This window comes from Bos mutus, chromosome 12, assembly GCF_027580195.1.
Source record: "Bos mutus isolate GX-2022 chromosome 12, NWIPB_WYAK_1.1, whole genome shotgun sequence".
Taxonomy (NCBI): domain Eukaryota; kingdom Metazoa; phylum Chordata; class Mammalia; order Artiodactyla; family Bovidae; genus Bos; species Bos mutus.
This window is the reverse complement of record NC_091628.1, coordinates 82,869,022-82,889,349: the sequence shown is the minus strand read 5'-3', so window position 1 is coordinate 82,889,349 and position 20,328 is coordinate 82,869,022. Positions and strand designations below refer to the sequence as shown.

Genomic DNA, 20,328 nt, shown 5'->3' with positions numbered 1-20,328 from the left:
CCCCTCTCTCCGCTCTGCCAATGATGTGCCACTTTGTCTGGGGGCTCTGACTGCTTTCTTGCGAGAGGGAAATTCCTCTTTCATCAGTATGGATGCACTGTTTTCACACACCGCAAGTGCTGTGTTGCTGCGTCAGTCACCCTATGAGGGCCCGGTTCAGACGAGCAGCGCTGACGAGCTGGCTGGCGATTGGCTGCCCGCGGCGGGGAGGGATTTGTCGGAAGGAAGGGCTGCAGCTTACAGCAACAGAGTTTAGACTGTCTTTGCTTCATCATCTGAAGGCAAAATTTTCCAGATACGGCAGACGGCTCCCAGAGTACAATAAGCAGGGAATGAGAACTATTTACATGGAAATTTCTTCCTCAGGATGCAGCGAAGAAACCGCGGCCGCTTGATTCTACCAGATGTTCCTGGGGTTACTGTAACGGAGAAGGAGAGACAGAGCTAAACAAGGTAGGGAAATCGTCCCCCCGCCTCTCCTTTTTTTTCCCCCTGAATGTTTGAAGAGTTTGCTGCAGTATGCTGCATTCCGTGTGTGTTGCTTCAGGAAGCCAGGGAAACCGGGTTCCACTAATTCAAATGAAATACTTGCAGGGGGGGACCCTGGAGTTTTACGTAACGTTTTGATTTGAAAAAAAAAAAAAAAAATGGCCAAGCGTGAATCTCTGCCGCCTGTTTGGGGTGAAGCATAAAACGAGTTTTTATTTCAAAGAATAGGACCATTGATTACTCAACAGAAACCATTTGAATTCTTGGGGGGCCTTCTTCTGGTTCTAGAAAAAAAATTTTTCAGACTGCCATAGTTAGCTCCCGAATAAATAAAGTTTACGTTGATCGTAAGATTTGAAAACAGACTCGTGATTAAGGGGTGGGGGGTGGGGGGGAACTTCCTGGTAAATAATTATCGATGAAATGTTTTTTAAAGAAAAAATACATCGACTTATGGGATATTAGGGACCTACCTAGCTCTCCAATGCCATGGCTTTTAATTGAGTTTCAAAAGCACATTTTAACAAGCCAGCTAGAGGTAGCTTTCTGACAAGTTTTCGATACTGTAGTTCAATGTTTACATTTCTTTTTCTGGCATGTCTGAGCCTTTGTTTCCAGCTTAAAAGTGGAACCATTATATTCAAAAGTAAAGCTGGGTTAATAATGCTTACTGCAATTATCTGATCTTTATGCATTTTTAATGAGAACACACAGCCAGCAGAATAATTTAATGAGGGCAGGCTAGCTTTTTAAAGCTGTGTTTTCACTGTGCCGAACCATATCAACTTTCTTGCCGAGAAGCAGCAGTGAGAAATGATGGAGAAGATTTATTTTTAACACACTTGGCCCAAGAGAAGGAAAGGATATATTTGTTAAAGAATTCTTTCTGCCCTTTTCCGTTTTAAATTTCTGCCAGGCATGAGGAAACTGTGCTTTTTTGTTAGGCCTCGGAAGCATATGTTTACAATAAATGTGTAACATTTTTAGAATAGTTAGCAAGCACTGAAGCGAAGAAAAAAAAAATTGACTAGCCTAACCACTACCATGGTGAATGTTCTTCAAGAAACACCGCTGGCTTTTGAAAAAGACAAAGGTTAAGTGGAAAGATATTTGTTGATTGAGTAATATGTGCATTGTGAGGATAATAAAGTAAAAATAATAATAAAGAGGTTCTTAGAGCCTCTAAATAAGATGAAGTTTCTTCAGCCAGCTTGTCTGTTTTGTAAGGAGCAGTGGAAGTCCTCATTTAAATAAGGGCAATGCCACGTAGATTCTTCTAGACCCACTGTTTTTACTTTCAAGGAGAAGTGCAGGACACTCGCCCAGAACTTCTGACGTCATCTCCCAACTATTTTCTGCTGTGTGTTCTTTTATTCAAGCTCGTGGAGAGGAATATTTCTTTATGTCCTGGCTAGGAACGTTCGGACTCTTCCTTGGCAGGTCTTGAGTTATGTCTTCATTTTCCCGTCCTTTCTAAAACCCGAACCGATTCTCCAGCAGAAATAGGGCATCTTCTCCTACCTGCCTCCTCTCGTCAGGCAGGTCGTTTGTCTGCAGGGCTCCGGCTGTGGCGGGGAGTGGACTGGCTCTGCTTCAGGCCTCGGTCCCCTCAGCGCAGTCTGTCTCTTGGCACCTGGGCGGACATCACCACCCAGGGGCCCCGTTGCCAGCTTCCCCCGGGGCCACTCTTTAGCACCCAGGCTATGCCACCAAGTTCACGGCTGGCAGTGATGGTGGGAACAGCTCCTCTGGTAGAAAGATCACCGTGCCCTAGTGTCGATGGACCTAGGGAAGGGCAGTCCGGCACGGCAGGCTCTTCGCCCCGTGTCACAAGTGGCAGCCGTGGTCACAGCGATCCAGGGATGGTTAGTTTTTAATAGGGAGCCTTTCGGGGAAGGAATTTCCATCAGAACAGCCTGGAGTTCTGGGGAGTTCCCAGCCCTAGTTTGCACCCTCTTTGGACTGCTTGGGTTGTGTAGCCTCTAACAAGCACCCATCTCAGTTTTTTCTCTCCCTTAATAGAATTGATTAATACTTGCTACACTTTCCTTTATGCTTCTAGCATTTTGAGAGACCTTGACCTTGCATCCAAAAAAAAAAAAGTTGTTTGTCTCTTGACACAGTGAGCCAGTTAAAAGGGATAAAACCACCCTATGAATGAAACTGTGGAAAATACCTTACAGTGTTAAGATACATAGTCATGGATACAGAACCCTTCACTCTACTTCATGTTCACGTAAATTTTCTAGGGATATTCATCCTCAGACCACGACATACAATTTCCAAGAAAATCAGAGATCACTTGTGTGCGTGTTCTCCTTTGATCTTGTGCAATATTACTAGAAGCTATGCAAACCAGATCCTTTCAGACACAGGCCTTGTAGTACCCAAAGCATTTAGTGCTCTTTATGCTCTGACTTGGGTATGAAATGTGTGGAAGTGAGAAAATGAGAGGAGGGGAGAAAAATACGCTTGTGAAATCTACTGGTTGTGTAGCGTCCCTGGTTAACAGCCTGCCTTCTGCCTGCGAGTTGTTTTAATTTGCTGTTGCTATGGTAAAAACAAATCAATATCACATGGCTACCAGCCAGTCGCGCTCGGGGCGTGCCATAGAGACTCGAGATCAGGTACTCACGATTCCAAGCAAGAACTGGGAGAAGAGGTTTTAGGTATTGGGTTGAAGAGAATTCCTTATGGGGGACGGATGAGGCTCATGCTTGTGTGTGTTCTCTTCCTTTCTTCCTGCTGATAACAAGAAAAGATGGGTATTGTATGTCAACTAGACTAATACTGGTTTGTTTACATTTTCCAAAATGACAAAACATATCCTCGACATAGAAGGAGGTGGCTCCCATGGAAAGTGGTAAAGGATGCTGATTACTGAAGAGGTGGGAAGCCTGCAGGGTATGTTGGTTGTAAAAACAAGAGTTTGGGGTCTTGAGAAGCTCCAGGTACAGCGCAGAAGAGCTGGTGGGTCACAAGCCATTGCGGTTGTCATATCAGGCAGAGAGAGCTGCCTTCTTTGGGGAGCAGGTGGGCGGGGTTGGGTGGGTGAGGGCTGTTGTGGAAAGGTGGGAGGCACCAATGTCAGCCTGTAGCAAAGTCCCCAGAAAGCTGGATGTCCAACATCAGGCCAGATGAGTGCAGAGCTTGGGGCAGAGCAGCACAGGGGCCCGGACACTGACCTCTTGTAAAACCTGCCTGAGCCCAACCTGAAGGCCCAGCAAAGAAAGAGAAGTGGCTGTGAAGAGACGTAAAGATGTCACGTGCCCTGGCATCCTTTCTGAAATGAACCAGGTGGGCATAGATGTGCACGTGTGGAACAGAAAACTTGGTACTTCATGCTCTGCTTTCTTGCAGAAGAAGGAGGCAGGTAAGACTTAGTGGGGCTTTGTAAATTAGTTGCAGTACTGTTTTTTTTCCTCCAGTATTGTTACTCAGTGTAGTTGTTTCTTTTGTTTGTTTTTTGTTGGATTTTTTTAAATATGCGCAAACGGTTACTTATGGCTGCGATGATATTCATGGTGAGAAGCCCAGGGTGGTGTCACGGCTGGTCTGCGTCAGGCATGTGCCTCCATAGCTCAGCATTGTTGAGCCAAAGCTGGGCCCGGCTCTGTTGCTGAGAGTGAACACAGGTGTGAAAGAAACCAGAGAATTTCTTCTGCAAGCAGGAGCCACGTTGCTGATGGTTAAGTTTTTGGCTGGCTTGCTCCCTTCAATGTGGCAGAAATGCTTGATAATAAAAACGGACCCACCGATGTTACCTTAGTGCACAGACAAAGAATGCATTGTCTCCGAGATCCTGGGTCGGTGTGTTCCATCAATCAGTCAACAAGTGTTTATTAAACACCTCTTGGCTCCTCTGGCTTTTGCTGTTTGCTTAGAACAAGTCAATTACCTAATACCTGCCTCCGAGTAGGTGCAAAATACAGAACAGAAAGAAGCGATGCAAAATTGTAAGTTTCAAAGACTTTAATAATAACTTTATTGGGTGATGTTAATTTCACATTGTTAACCATCAGATGTTAATTGTAGGTTTTGAGACAGTTTTGGTGTTTGGGGGAGGATTAAGAGAAGGAATTTTGAGTTTTAAATATCTATCTGTAATTTCTTCACTTCTGCTGTATTTCTCAGCATAATATTGTTTAAATAACACATAATAATGTAAGATGAGGAACAGGCATACAGGAATGCTGCCATCCAAATCCAAAATACTAGGCCACTGAGAGCAATCGCCCAAGTCTCAGCAAGCTGAGAGTCAGCCTCCAAACGACTGGGGAACATGGGCTCGTCATCTGAAAGCCTCAACCGTCAATCAACCAGAGGAAATCCTAGCCCCTCTCCCACACTTCTGAGCCTCAGGGTGGCTGAGCTCTCACTGTTCCCATACCAGCCGGGAAACCTGATTCCTGACCCTGGAGAGTTAAAATTCCATACCCCTCACCCTGTTCTTTTTAAAAAAAAGCACAGGTACTTAAAAAAGAAATCAATTTCCTTTTTAAACACAAAATTTTGGTTTGGTTTTGTTTTTCACCCTAACATCAAAATTAATGTAAATTCTCTGGGCACTGACAAGCTGTGAGGGAAGGAACCCAGTTTGGGAAGAGCTAGAAGAAGAGAGTGTAAGTGAGCCTCAAGAATTCTTTTTAGCAATGGGTCCTGGCAGGCACATAGGCAGGTTCTAAGGTCTAGCAACATCGAGGCAAGCTGGATGCCACCGAAAAACTTTAGGGCAGTCAAAGTGAAAGTGGAAGTTGCTCAGTGATGTCCGACTCTCTGCGACCCCATGGAATTCTCCATACCAGAATACTGAAGTGGGTAGCTTTTCTCTTCTCCAGGGAATCTTCCCAGCCCAGGGATCAGACCCAGGTCTCCCGCATTGCAGCGGATTCTTTACCAGCTGAGCCATAAGGAAGGTCCAAGAACACTGGAGTGGGTAGCCTATCCCTTCTCCAGCGGATCTTCTCAACCCCAGGAATCGAACCAGGGTCTCCTGCATTGCAGGTGGATTTTTACCAACTCAGCCACCTCAGAGGACAGCAGGAAGAATCAGGAGACACCAAAGAGGGTGCAGGTCCCCGGGCCTGAGCAGCGTGCAGCCCATCCTCACTGGGAAACAAGACATTTACAAATAAGATAAAAATAGTTCTCAGTCGCTCAGTCGTGTCCGACTCTGCAACCCCATGGACTGTAGCCCACCAGGCTCCTCTGTCCATGGGATTTCCCAGGCAAGAGGATTGAAATGGGTTGCCATTTCCTTCTGAGGGGAATCTTCCCGACCCAGGGATCAAACCTGCATCTTCTGCCTCTCCTGCATTGGATTCTTTAGCACTGAGCCACGTAGATCAGCACAGATACCTTCAGAAGAATGGTTAGCCTATGTACACTTCCGTACCTTCTACAAAGGTCTTTCACAGACTTTATCTCAATTGACAGTTCATATCTAGGTTTAGAAACTGGGAGCCTAAAATTAGAGCACTCCTGTGGGGACATGCTAGGTAAAGCTTCTGGCGGAGATGAGTTATAAACCAGATTTTTAAAACTTTTATTCACTGATTTTTTTTTTCAGTGATTAATTGATTTGAATTTTGAAGAACAGGAAAAACTTACAAGTGCCCCTGGAACACGTGTGCACGTCTCTTTCTCCTGTCCTCAGATGCTTTCACAGACAAGGGCGTTTATAACTAGTACAGTAGGCAGCCACGTGTGGCCACGGAACAGGAGGGGCGGATGGTTGGCTTCGTTTTCCCAGCTCTGACTGCTCAGAAGGCATTAGGGAACAAAACCCTACCCTGGCTGCACGCCCCAACCCAGCCACACAGTAGCAGCGCGAGCCTGGCTATGACTGGCAGGAAGGTGTTCTAGAACATAAAATTCACAAAATCGTTGTAAATGGCTTACACGTCAGGGAAGAACCAAAGTCAGCAATGAAACCAAAATTCAGAGTATTCCATTTTCTTATGAGAGCATCTCATTGAGTTCTCTTAAGCCTGTTAAAGGGGTGGGGGCAGAAATTAATATTTTAGTGGCAAGTGTTATAAGCTGTTTTACACACATATCTTGGGTATTTTGAACCTTAAAGGAAGCCCACGGATTAATGTTATCCCCACAAAGTTAGGGCTTCCCACATGGCACCCAGTAAGAACCCATCTGCCAATGCAGGAGATGTAAGAGATGTGTATTTGATCCCTGGGCCGGGAAGATTCCCTGGAGCAGGAAATGGCAACCCACCCAGTATTCTTGCCTGGAGAATCCCCATGGACAGAGGAGCCTGGCAGGCTACAGTCCATGGTGTCACAGAGTCAGACACAGCTGAAGTGATTTGGCACGCACGCACGAACTGCGAAGTTAACGCTGACCAGTAGAAGTTCCGAAAGGTTCTGTAACACACCAGTGATCCCACAGCTAGTATTTGGTGGAGCCAAGATTTAAACTCAGACCTGATCATACCTCCGAGTCCTATAGAGAGACAGCACTATGTTTTCCATCTGAGCAGTTAAGATTGAGAAGATAAAAATAATTTGCAGAAAGAAATGAAAGCTCAAGGTGAAAGAAGGTTTATTATTTTAGAAATCTCAGATATACTTTACATAGTTTACGATACCTAAATACTGGGTATGGTAACACTAGCAGTATCTTACATCATATATCATTTCTGTTTTTATGCTTGTCATATCTTTTAATGGCCTTTTGTCCCCTTTTGTCCCCATCTTATAAATTAAAAACCGAATTTGAGTTTTCAGTTAATTGAGGTTAAGCCATGTGTTAAAAAATCTCACTAACCAAAAAATGGAAAAGTTGATCCTCAAAACTATGGGGATCTGTGCAAATGATATTTAATGAGATAAAATAGTCTTTAAATGAAATTACACTGCAGTCTGACTTGGATTTTTCTTGCAGTGGATGTAATGATGTGGACTAGAGCCCAACCCAAGCAATTTTGGGGAAGATAGTATGTTTTTAATTAAGATATGGAATTGTTTGCAAAAATCTATAAATTTTTGGCATCTCAGATGCAAGCTCCAATTAATCAACTAAAAAGTATTGGTGAAGTATATATTATATCAATGATTTACTGCTGCTGCTGCTGCTGCGTCGCTTCAGTCATGTCCGACTCTGTGCGACCCCATAGATGGCAGCCCACCAGGCTCCCCCATCCCTGGCATTCTCCAGGCAAGAACACTGGAGTGGGTTGCCATTTCCTTCTCCAATGCATGAAAGTGAAAAGTGAAAGTGAAGTCGCTCAGTCATGTCCGACTATTAGCGACCCCATGGACTGCAGCCTACCAGGCTCCTCTGTCCATGGGATTTTCCAGGCAAGAGTACTGGAGTGGGGTGCCATTGCCTTCTCCCAATGATTTACTACTTATAATTTTAAATTTTCTGGGAGTTCAGGAATGTAGAACTGCTTTTGGGCTGGAGAAGTAGATGAGACTTCAAGGAGAAGAGATACGTCCTCTGGCTCTGAATAGATGTACTTTGTCTAGATCAGTATTTCCAAAATGGGATGTCTACTCCCCAAGCCTAGGGTCAGATCATTCACTAGGTGAGAAAAGGAAGCAGTTGAACTTAGCATCTTATATATTATTTAGCTCATCCTTTTAAAATGTTAATTTCCATGTATGTTTCATAATGTATGTAACATTAATATTATTATGCAAGTATAACATTTTTAAATAAGTAGATAACCTTATAATGGTTGTTCCTGCACAGAAGTATTTTTCTGATGGGTGGCATGCTTGGGTGCTAAGTCGTTTCAGTCATGTCCGACTCTGTGACCCCCATGGACTGTAGCCCACCAGGCTCCTCTGTCCATGGAATTCTCCAGGCAAGAATACTGGAATGGGTTTCCATGCCTTCCTCCAGGGGATCTTCCCAACCCAAAGATTGAACCCACATCTCATGTCTCCTGCATTGGCACGTGGGTTCTTTACTTCTAGTGCCACCAGCGGGATGTGATCCAAAAAGTCTGGAGTGGGCAGTAGTCAGAATTAGAGGAAGGAAGATTATCTCAAGGAGGAACAGCTTGGTGTGAGGGCCAGTATAGAACTGAACTTTGAAGAACAGGTATTAAATATCGGGGAGTAGGGGAAATAGGTTTATTTTTTGACTAATTTTTATTGGAGTGTAGTTGCTTTACAGTGTTGTGTTTCTGCTGTGCAGCAAAGTGGACCAGCTATATCTATACATATATGCAAGGAGATCCAACCAGTCCATTCTAAAGGGGATCAGTCCTGTGTGTTCTTTGGAAGGACTGATGCTAAAGCTGAAACTCCAGTACTTTGGCCACCTCATGTGAAGAGTTGACTCATTGGAAAAGACTCTGATGCTGGGAGGGATTGGGGGCAGGAGGAGAAGGGGACGACAGAGGATGAGATGGCCGGATGGCATCACCAACTTGATGGACGTGAGTTTGAGTGAACTCCGGGAGTTGGTGATGGACAGGGAGGCCTGGCATGCTGCAATTCATGGGGTCACAAAGAGTCGGACACGACTGAGCGACTGAACTGAACTGAACAACTGAAACATATGTGCACTCTTTTTTAGATTTCCTTCCCATTTAGATCAACACAGAGCATTGAATAGAGTTCCCTGTGCTATACAGTAGGTTCTCATTAGTTGTCTACTTTTTTTTTAATATAAATTTATTTATTTTAATTGGAGGCTAATTACTAGTTGTCTACTTTATACGTAGTATCAATAGTATATATATATGTCAATCCCAATCTCACAATTCCTCCCACCCAGAAATTAGTTTAGATGGAGTCAGGGAAAATCAGAATATGGAAGAACTAAAGAGCCCTGTGGTGACTCAGACGGTAAAGAATTTACCTGCAGTGCAGGAGACCTGGAAAGGGAATGGCAACCCACTCTAGTATTCTTGCCTGGAGAATTCCATGGACACAGGAACCTGGTGGGCTACAGTCCATGGGGTCCCAAAGAGTTGGACACAGCTGAGTGACTAACATTTTTACTTTCACTTTTCAAAGAGCCATGTGGAGGAGTTTCATTTTTGTTAACATCACATCTAATGCTTTATAAGGATTGCACTGAGCTTGTAAAATCAGGTCAGAGGTTAGAAAATTTATAACAAGTGATGCCACTGGCCAGAAAACTTCTGCAATATTTCAGACATCATGTGGTAAAGGAGTTGGATTAGAATGGCAGTGGGAGAATGGAGGGGAAAGGGCAAATCTAAAAGGTGTCTTGAAGGAAAAATAGCAGAGACTGGTGACAGCTTAGAAGAGCCAAAACAACATTGGAGTTTCTGGCAGGAGAAATATCTGTGGGATCCTAACAGAAAATGGGGATAGATGGGAAAGGGGGCCAGTCAGTGGGAATGGGGTCAGGAGAGGGAGAGAGGATGAGTTTTGAGTCCTGATCATGGTGTCTTAGCTAATGATGGGTCACCCAAGTGGGTCATCCATAGACATCTGACAACATAAAATGGAGAAAAGCTCAGGCACCAGGCTGCAAATGTAAACTAAGACACACCTGTATGGAAGCCACTGTGGGGGCCAGGAGTGCTCACCAGGTCCAAGAAGAAGGGAGCATCAGTGGAGGCAGGCTGATGACCAAGGATGAGCCTTGGGGAGACTGCCAGGGCCCAGAAGAGAATAAGAGGTAGCAAAGAACCATGAAAACAAGTACCCACAAAGGAGCAAGACTGTCTATGAAAAATGAGTCACCAAGACTGTTAAGCATAGCCTCCATGGCTCCCGTCACATTATCCTGCCATAGTTACCCTCTCTGACTTGAGTGCTCAGGCCATGTTCCTCCTGGAGGCAAATATCAGTTCACTGCTGTGGTGAGAGCGATAGAACACCAGATGGATAAAGAGAATCTCCTGTTACACACACACACACACACACACACATGTACATATATCATATCTCATATATCTTATATCTCATGTATATCATATTGCATATATATCATTTATATCTTATATATATCATCCTCTGCCACCCTCTTCTCACCCTTGCCTTCAATCTTTCCCAGCATCAGGGTCTTTTCCAATGACTCAGCTCTTCACATTGGGCTGAGATAGTTAGATAGCATCAGCAACTCAATGGACATGAATTTGCGCAAACTCAGGGAGAGAGTGAAGGACAGGGAAGCCTAGCATGCTGCAGTCCATGGGGTTGCAAAGAGGCATATACTCTTTAGCTCAGTTAGCAACTGAGCAACAAAAACAACATACACACGCACAAATACTTGAGTATTTAAAGCGTGGGTCTTCACTAATAATCAAAAGAAAGCATTTAAAACCGACAGTTATCAACATGTATGCATCTATATCTCAAAATATACATTTTGAGGGTCTAATTGGTTAGGACAGTAATTCCAGAGTGATTGGAGATACCACTGGACACTAGGCTCCCTGTTGTCGAAGACCCAGGGTCCATTCATTCCTGGCTCCAAGGTCTCAGTTGAATCAGCCATAAGGACTATGTTAAAGAAAATGAGACGGTACCCACGTGCCTACGGTGAGGAAGCCAGAGCAACACTCCTCAGACCTTCATGTACACAGCATTTCCTTGGGGATCTAAGTGAAACAGCAGTGTCTGATCCAGTCAATCCGGGGCGGGGATCGAGATTCTGCATGCCTAACAAACTCCCAGGTGAGGAAGATGACCCTCATTACTCGTCCCAAAGGCTCTAGAGCACTTTGCTGGCATAAACGTCGACGGTGGCAGATTTCTGGGTCTGAGATGGTTTTCATGGAGCCTCTGCAGGGCTGAGGGCCAAGACCTGCCTTCTCCACACAGGAGGCCTTTCCAGACTGCCCGGGCTCAGACTGGAGCCAAGGTTGAGTCTTTCCCACGAGGCTGGCCACGATGCTGCTGTGGTCCAGGCTGTGAAGGTGGCCTTTCGGGATTTCTAGCATCCTGTGGTCACAGCAGCCGATGTCTGTGGATGGCCCCCGTGCCCGCGATGGCTGTCTCTTCTTTGTGGACACAGACTCTCACCAGTTCCCTAGGAGATTTACTCACCGCCTCCAGGGAAGGCTGGTGTGTCTGTTTACACGTCTGCTCCAGAGATTTTTTTTTCCTACCAAATATCCGTGTTCAAAATCAGCCATAGACTTTTTCCTCTTGACGGTGGTCAGAGCTGGAGCCTGTAGGTCCGACAGCCTTAGTGGATCAGTCTGGGGACCCCTGAGCAACTCAGCATTTCCGTTAAGATAATGCTGGTTCTTCCTCCAAAGAACAGAAAGAGTATAGAGGAAGTGTTATGTGCAATTAACATCACATTTAAAAAATGCTAGTTCTGAAGTTGTGTGCGATGAGTAAAGACATTAAGTGAGATGGCAGCTGTCTTAGGTGGTGGCTTCAGTGAACATCCAGGCCTGACCGTGGACAGTCTGAGGCCTTGTTTCATGTCCGCCTTTCTTTCCTGCCCTTGAGGGCTTCATTTTTCTGTTTGTTCAGCCTGGGGCCTCCTCTTTCCTGGGCCAGGAGTCCCGCTAACCTGATTTAGAGGAAGTCTGCCCTGCCCAACTGCCCATTTAGTCCACACACAGATGGCCAGTACTTTTATGCATTTTTAATTTACCCAATAACCTTTTAGGGCCAAAAGGCACCACGTCTTTATTGAGTTTATTGAGTGCCTACTATATGCCAAGCCCTCTGCTGAGAGCTTTATGTGTATCAAGTCAGTTAAACCTTTTTATGAAGAGAATGAAGTCCCAGGAGGCTGAGTTCTTTGCCAAGGTCACACAGGAACAAGCGACAGAGCAAGGCCGACAGTCCAGTTGGCGCTTCTCCAAACACCCAGACCTTTTCCGACGGTGCTTCCTCGGGGGGTAGCAACAAAAAAGGGATTTGCTTTAGAAAAATTTCTCTCACTTTTGCATGAACCGTTAGCAGAATTCACTGAACGGTTAAGTTAACACGCAAACAAGCAAGTCCTGGCAGGCTGCTCGGGCATGAGTTCAGCGTTAGCCGCGAATTCCTCCTCACGAAGGACCTGGGAAACCACCCAGGACGCTGGAGCATCGTCTCCGTGACGCGCTGTGAAGAGTGGCCCTCTTCCTCACCCCGAGTTTCCGCCGTGTCTGTGTGCGCATGTGCGGTGGAAGAAGCGTAAGGAAAGGCCTCGGCCGAGGTGCCCTGTAGACGCTGTCTCGATCACATGCAGTGGCGAGGTCTGTACAGAAGTGAGATGCTTTGTGTTGTTGCGGCTTTACCATCTGCACTTGTTGTTCAGTCGCCAAGTCGTGTCCGGCTCTTTGCGACCCCATGGACGTTCCTCACCATCCCCCGGAGTTCACCCAAGTTCATTTCCCTTGAATCAGTGATGCTGTGAGGACCTGGAAGACCCTTTGCCTTTCCATCAATGTCCCCGTTCCCAGGCAGGGCTGTTCCACTCACACGGGTCACCCGTTCTGCAGCAAGGACGCGTGGTCCTCCTCTCTGGCTCGTCTCCTGACCATCCTCACGTGGCAGGCTCTCCTCTCTTGCTCTGTGGGCTCCTGAGCCAACCCGTGGCCTCTTCTCCCTGCCAAGGTTGTACCTGGCATCCCCACTAAATGGCACACGGAGGCCCCAAGTCTCTGGGGTTCTGGTCACACCTGGCTCTCACCTGGGGAAAAGGATGGTTTATTTACCACCTCAGGAAGCCCATCATTTGAACCCTGCAGTATCAGCTTCCTGGCAGCCACCACAAAGACCATCCCCTCAGGAAACAAAACAAATCCTATCTCCAGAGTTTCCTTGTTTCTTTTCTTCAAAGTCCCCTGTTGCAACTAAGCTGCAATTAAGAGGCAGGATCAAAGGGACTGGCGGCCTCTGGGGCTGTGGGACCCACACAGAGCTTTGCCCTTTTTTAACTCTTTGCTTTCTGTGACCTGCTGCTTCCGTCTTTGTTCCTCTGGGTGCTCAGGTATCGGAAGGGGGAGCCAAAGGGAGACAGGTGAGAGTCGGTGGAGCATCTTTGCAGACCGCCCCTGATTCTAAGAGCCTCCCAACTGACAGAACCACAAACGTCAGATGAAAAGCAGTGGGGGTGCCCCGTGGGAAGGAGTTGGTGGGATTTCTGTCTACCCTCCACCACAGTGCTGCCCGACTGCTGCTCGTCCGTCTCGACAATCACGACCCCATGATGCGTGCAGACCACATTTCATTATAAAATACCTTCCCTGTGCTGAAATGCGATGTGACTCCTCAAGCCCTCCACTGCTCAGGCCATGTTCAGGCCTTTGGGATACCCCCAGAGAGTCAAATACCCCGTCAGCAGGCGAGCCCCTTCATGTACTTAAAGACAACAAGCAAGCTTCCTCCGATAGGAGCAGTTAGCACTGCCGATTATTTTCAGGAAATGATACTTCTATTTATGCAACCTAAGACTCGCAGTGTTCCTGGCAGCTTTGTCGCATTGGTGACCCTTATCGCTGTTATACTTGAACCTTGAACCAGCTGTAGGAGAGGAAGGGGTGGGGTTTTCCATGTTCCCTCAGGCTCTGTTCAGGCCTGAGTGTAGTGGAGAAAAACTGATGGGTAGGGGCTATATGGGGGAGGGACAGACAGCTTCCCCAGTGGCTTGGAATGATTGAAAATTGACTTCCGTTCCAACGGGAGGCTTTAGGCACCTCCTGAAATAGCAGGCAAGTTCCTGGGCATTGACCTGCAAAACTACCCATAGAATGATTGATAAATAGATATAGATAAGAGATAGATGATATATTTAGATTAATATATAGATAATACACTCATATGATCTATATAATACATCACATCTATTAATCTAGATGGGGCTTCCCTGATGGCTCAGATGGTAAAGAATCTGCCTGCAGTGCTGGAGACCGAGGTTCAATCACTGGGTCGGGAAGATCCCCTGGAGAAGAAAATGACAACCCACTCCAGTTTTCTTGCCTGGAGAATCCCATGAACAAAGGAGTCTGGCGGGCCACAGTCCATGGGGTCGCAAAGAGTAGGACATGACTGAGCGACTAAGCGCGCGCACACACACACACACACATACACATTGATCTGGATATAGATTAATACAGATACAGATAGATATAGATTTAGGGATATATATATATATAGATGGATGGTTATAGATATAGATTAATATTTATATACACAGAAGAGATAGGTAGATAAAAATATAGATACATGTATATACAAATAGCTATAGATTAGGGTATATAGATAGATAGATAGGTCTAGATTGATTGCTAGATGATAGAATGACGGATATACAGTTTGACAACCACACTGAGGCACTTTTCAGAGGTAAAGTACCTGCTTTGGGATTGTGTTTTGCTGTGTTCGTCTTTGGCACAACAGAAAGGTGATCATTTTAGCAGTAGCTCCGAGCCCTCCCAAGTTCCTCTGCAGCTCTCAGCACAGTCCTTAGCGGCTTAGACACACACTCAGCCTTCAGTAGATGCCAAGGTCACCGAAGGAACTAATTAATCCCAGCTCCCGTCGACAGCAGGCTGTACTAACCCGCCCTCCTTCCTAGAACAGGAGAAACCGGGAAAGATTTTCTCCCTCCGTTCTGCCCAGGCCTACTCAGGGCCGCCCTAAGCAAATAAAGAGAAGGGGGGAGATTGGTAAACCATTTTCCCGATGAACTGACCAGGCTTCATCTAGAGAAAGCCCAGAGAGGGCCTGTTCTAAGACTTTAAAACTTGAGGGGAGATAAGCCTGCCAGTTTTTCTTAGGAAAATTCCCAGGTTGATATTTAACCTGAAGGTCCCTGGGTTCCTGCTCCATCGCAACGTTGCTTTTTTTTTTTTTAACTACTAGTTTCATTAATGTCCTTTAAACTCAGCCAACCGTCTTTGCCACACTGAAAATTTGCCTTTTTAATTGAAACTGCAAATTTTCCAGCTGGCCACGAGGGAGCATGAAATTTGTTCCCCCTCAGGGTGAAGCTGATGTTGTATAACCCAGACCACACTAAATAATTGATCAGAGAAATTCATTTTGAAGGGAGGGGTGATTTTTGGCAACACCGACGGGCCAACCACGCAAGATGTGAGACTGGGGAAGGTTGCGATTCACATATCGTGGATCCTCAAGTTAATATCCATCCCCTTAGCCAGATACATGTTGGGTCTTGAGTTAATTGTTTTGCGGCTGCGGATCTTTGTTTGAAGTTCTGATCCTTTCCTTTAGCACAGAAAGTCACTGAGAAGCTCTGACATGGCCCACGTACTTTATCAGGTCAGCAGTTCTCGGTCAGTGGGTCCTCCCAGGCCTCCCGAATCTTCCAGCACAGGACGGGCATTAGCCTGGAATTAGTTTCCCCTTACACAGTTTGGCAGAACCAGCAAATCCTTGAGTTAGGTTTGTGACACTCTCCATCTTGTTCTCTGCTTCAAAACTGGGGGAAAAAAAAAAATGAAAACCATATGTTCAATACAGTATCAGGCTTCCTGTGAATATTGTGCGAGGAAATAATGATCGGAGACCTAGCCATGAATCCAAAGGCTTGGGAAGGGGGAGCCGACCTGCCCCAGCAGGTAGGGACGGGCGATGCTGTGTGCTTCCTTTCTCAAAATGGCACGTCGCTGGAAGGCGTCCAGCCTCTAATGGGGAAAGCAGAGAGGCTGTATCTACCGACTTATTCCCTCCTTCACATCTTCCTTCTTCCCCTCACATTTTCAGGATTGAAAATTAGAAACACTTTTCTCCTACACACAAAATTACTCCCTCACACACACTTTTTTTTTTTTTCTGCTTTGAAATGGCAATTGCTGCCAGAAAAGGTCTCTCTCTTTTTTTAAAAGTATTTATATTTATTTGGCTGCACCAGGTCTTAGTTGCAACACGTGGGTTCTTTAATCTTCATTGCAGCATGTGAGACCTTTTTAGTTGGGGCATGTGGGATCTAATTCCCTGACCAGGGAACGGACCTGGTCCCCCTGCATTGGGAGAGCGGAGTCTTAGCCACTGAATCGCCAGGGAAGTCCCCATTAAAAGGTTTCTCAAAAAACACACGCTGTCCTGGCCAGAACAGTCGAAGGGTTGACTTCGGCTGTAGCCAGCTAGTTAGACGTGACTAGCGAGGGAGAAGGCTCACCCTTTGTGGAAAGCAAGGTATGATGGGAAGGGAAGCCAGAGGAGTATCCAGGGTCCTGCTAGGAGTTATTGCTCAGTCTGGGTGTGCATTAGCCAGTGTGCTCAGCTGATGGAAATCCAGCAAGCTGGACACTTAGGATAAGGGGTGCGGTCTTTTGGTCTTTCCTGCCTTTAGGAAGAAAGTTTTAAATGTAGCTGGTTGCCTGGCACTGTTCTAAAGGGAGAACTAGTCAGAAGGTCCCCCTATTTCCTTCTTTTATTTCCAGTCATATCTCCCCACCTTGGGCTTCCCTGGTGGCTCAGATGGTAAAGAATCTGCCTGCAATGCAGGAGATCTGGTTTGATCCGTGGGTCGGGAAGATCCCCTGGAGAAGGGAATGGCAACCCACTGCAGTATTCTTGCTTGGAGAATCCCATGGACAGAGGAACCTGGCAGGCTACAGTCCATAGGTCACAAAGAGTCAGACATGACTGAGCAACTAACACACACTCCCCACCTTACCTGTTTCGCTTCTAAATTTCTGAACTTCCGAGATGGGGCTCCATCTCCACTAATAACAAGAACCATGAAGCCATATAATGTCTTACTCCTTAGGCAGTGGAAGTTAATCCTTCACATGCAAACTTGAAATCCTTGGTGAATAATAACGATGATAATCATGATGGAAATCGTAATCAAAAGACCACTTTGTCATGGCGCACATAACAGCTACTTTTCTCTCCCTGTTTTTACTTTTTTTACAAACACATGAAAGTTTTGCTTCAAGGACTTTTTAAAAAATCTTATTTGTTAGCCAAGACCTAGTGGAAGAAAGGGACACCCTGGAGACCACAGATGACAGTGCCCTTTGCCCTTTCGAGGGAGTGCAGATCTCAAAAGATAAATAAGGGTGGCTGAGGGTAGCCAGGATCCAGAGCTTGCGGATTGTTAACATGAGTCAGAATCCTGGGTTCCCTTACTTAGTTCAGATGAACAGGAGTTACCAGGTCACTTGGACCTTTGGTCTCCTGGTTGGCATAAATCAAGATCACCAGGCCACATCTTGGGGCTTTTGTGACGACCTGGCAAAACAAGGTAACCAAAAGTACCCTACACACCGTGAAAGCCCCAGTGTCAGGGGGAGACATCTGTTGGGCCAGGGCAAACGTGTTTTACTGAGTGAAGTTTTCTTGGCGACAGAAAAATTTGCAGAGAAAAAGATTCTGTGTGCAAGGTCAAGATCTTCAGTGTTCCTCATTTCCTTTTCTCTCGTGGAATTTATGCTCTAGAATAACAGATAAGATACAGAAATAAATCGTCACTATCAAGGTAATCTGTGCCACATAGGAGGTATAAGGTGCTTTTCCAGGAGATTAGCTGTTGTCCAAGTGAGTCAGGGAAGGCTTCCTGGAGGAGACAGCCTCTAATGGGCGTATGAAGGAAGGGCCAGACCGTGGTGCATGCATTCGGGGAGCACCCAGGCTGGTGTCCACGGAGCAGGGGGCAGAGTCCAGGAAGTACTCATGGGGGCACAGCTAAAATGTTTGAAGGACCCTGAATGCCACGCTGTGGATTCTGAGCTTTATTCAGAGTGTGGCAGAGAGCCATTAACTGTTTGTGAGCAGGTGAGTGATGGGGTGAGGCCCTGCTTGAGGGGGATAATTCTGTGAGCACAGCTTAGAGCTAGCACTGTGGGCACCCAAGAGTTGTGGAGGCACGAGCTGGAATGGTGGCAGTGAGACTTGGTGGGAGACAATGCCCTGATACAGGGGCAGCGTCCTAAGATGGTGGGCAGGACTTGCGGAAGCAGAGGGAGAAACAGGGAGTCCATGAACTGAGGTCACAGGAACCTTCATGCTGTCAATGAGAACCTCACAGAAGGAGTGGGGAGGGAAGGAGATTGTTCTGGGTCATCGGAAGATTGAAGTGAAACTGAAGTGTCCTCGTGGAAGCGTAGGTCGTGGAGTACAGAGCTCAGTGTGCATTTGGGGCTCATCCGCAGAGGAGTTGTACCTGAGCTCATAAAAGGAGTTGAGATCCCTAAGGAAGCAAGTGTGATCTAGAACGTGGCTGACAGTACAGGCTTGGGGAATGCTTACAGTTGAGGGGATTTCCTAGACACACTCCCGCAGGCAAAGAAATCCAACGTGAAGAGCATTTCAGAGGACAGGTGCTCCTTGGGACAGGTGTGTTGGCTTCTGGACATCTCCAGTTGCCTTTAGGTCTGTGAGAAGAGATTGGGATGTTCACTCTGCCCTAGAAATAACGCTGATCAGTGATAGCAGTGATAGCAAGGCTTCCCTGGTGGCTCAGATGGTAAAGAATCTGCCTGTTGTGCGGGAGACCCTGGTTTGATCCCTGGGTCGGGAAGATCCCCTGGAAAGGGGAATGGCTACCCACTCCAGTATTGTTGCCTGGAGAATCCCATGGACAGAGGAGTCTGGAGGGCTACAGTCCACGGGGTCGCAAAGTCAGACATGACTGAGCGACTAACTCAACACAATGATAACAGTATGAATGTGTATCACTGTTTCCTGAGATGATAATGGAAGATAATGCCAGATCCTAAACAAAGTTCAGGAAAGCTGAAAACTGAGGCAAATGCCACAAGAGGCATTTTTGGAGCGTGGTGACCGGGCAGCTGATCAGCAAAGAACCAGAAGAGCAGAAAGTTAAAACATCCAGGGAGGGGGTGTGGAGAATTTAGAGCAACCAAAGGAGAGATGAGGTACGCAGAGGGGAGACAGGGTTAAGATAAGAGGGTGTCTGTTTGCCGGAAGGTGGGCTGGGAGGGCAGATGGTACCTGCTGTGCCTTGAAGCCTGAGGAGGCTGCAGTGGATAGACAGGCTGAGACCACCAGGGAGTAATCGTGTTTGAAAATGTGTAGAAACAGGTCTGATCCTGCTATAACAGGAAAGGGGGAAATCATCAGATATGTTTGAAGGAAGGTAGGTATAAGCTGAGGTTTAAATGCTTCTCCAGGGAGACTCTGAGAGACCTTTGCCTTGAAATGAATCTTACTCTATTCAAGGCAGCCATCATGGGGTGATGCCAACACACTGCATCGATCCCCAATTATTAATTAAAGATGAGCCTTGCATCATTGAAGGCTTAACTAAAATACAGTGGCCGCCACTGCTTTCTAAAGTGCCCTGCCGATGTTATTTGTTGTTCCTTTGTTATTTACTTGTTCTTCTTAGCTGTTCCCTTTATCTCACTGGGTTCAGCAAATAGATAATTCATGGGCCTAGAACTCTTTTTCAAGATCACAGTCTGTCAGTAGAGATGTTCACATGTGGAGTATTTTTAAAGCCTCCTTATTTGAGCAACCTCCATGCAGTTAAAACCCCTGTCTGGTAAGAAGTAGGTGTTCAATAAATGTTTGTGGGACACGATTCAGTGAAATATTTTATAACTGAGACAGGCCTTTCTAGAGATGATTATTAACCACGAGTTGTACTTACAGAAACGCATAGCCCATCATCCACCCAAATATACTCAGAAGTTTCTATCACAGACACAGAGAGAATTCATCTCTCCCCCCACCAACCAGAGATTGTGCACATTTGTATGAAATTGTCTTTTAGTACTGAAGAGGGGCCAGCTAAACCTTGACCCCTTCAGACAGAGCTCTTTTTTTTTTTTTTTTTTTCATTTAAACATCAGAGAAGAGGTGTCGCTGATGAAGGCAACAGAGAGAGACCAAGGGTGAGATGCATCAACGAGGGAGTTATCTGGAGTGCCCTAACTTTTAAAATAAGTCTCAGTTGCTTAATTGCTGTAGGACAGAGCCTTCTGATTACATTCAGCTGCACAGA

At 46.1% G+C, this 20,328-nt stretch overlaps 1 protein-coding gene across 5 annotated transcripts in view; it reads left to right on the top strand.

Annotated features, from left to right (window-relative positions):
• Positions 1 to 232: 232 nt before the first annotated feature.
• The window catches only part of MBNL2 (muscleblind like splicing regulator 2), a 161,734-nt gene continuing 141,638 nt past the window's right edge, over positions 233 to 20,328 (top strand). For 3 of the 5 annotated variants that reach the window (XM_070380810.1, XM_070380806.1, XM_070380807.1), the window contains exon 1: positions 235 to 453. The gene's annotated coding sequence lies outside the window, so the exon portion shown is untranslated. Of the gene's footprint in view, positions 454 to 20,328 lie in introns of all 5 variants that reach the window. The other 2 variants (XM_070380808.1, XM_070380809.1) reach the window with 2 other exon arrangements.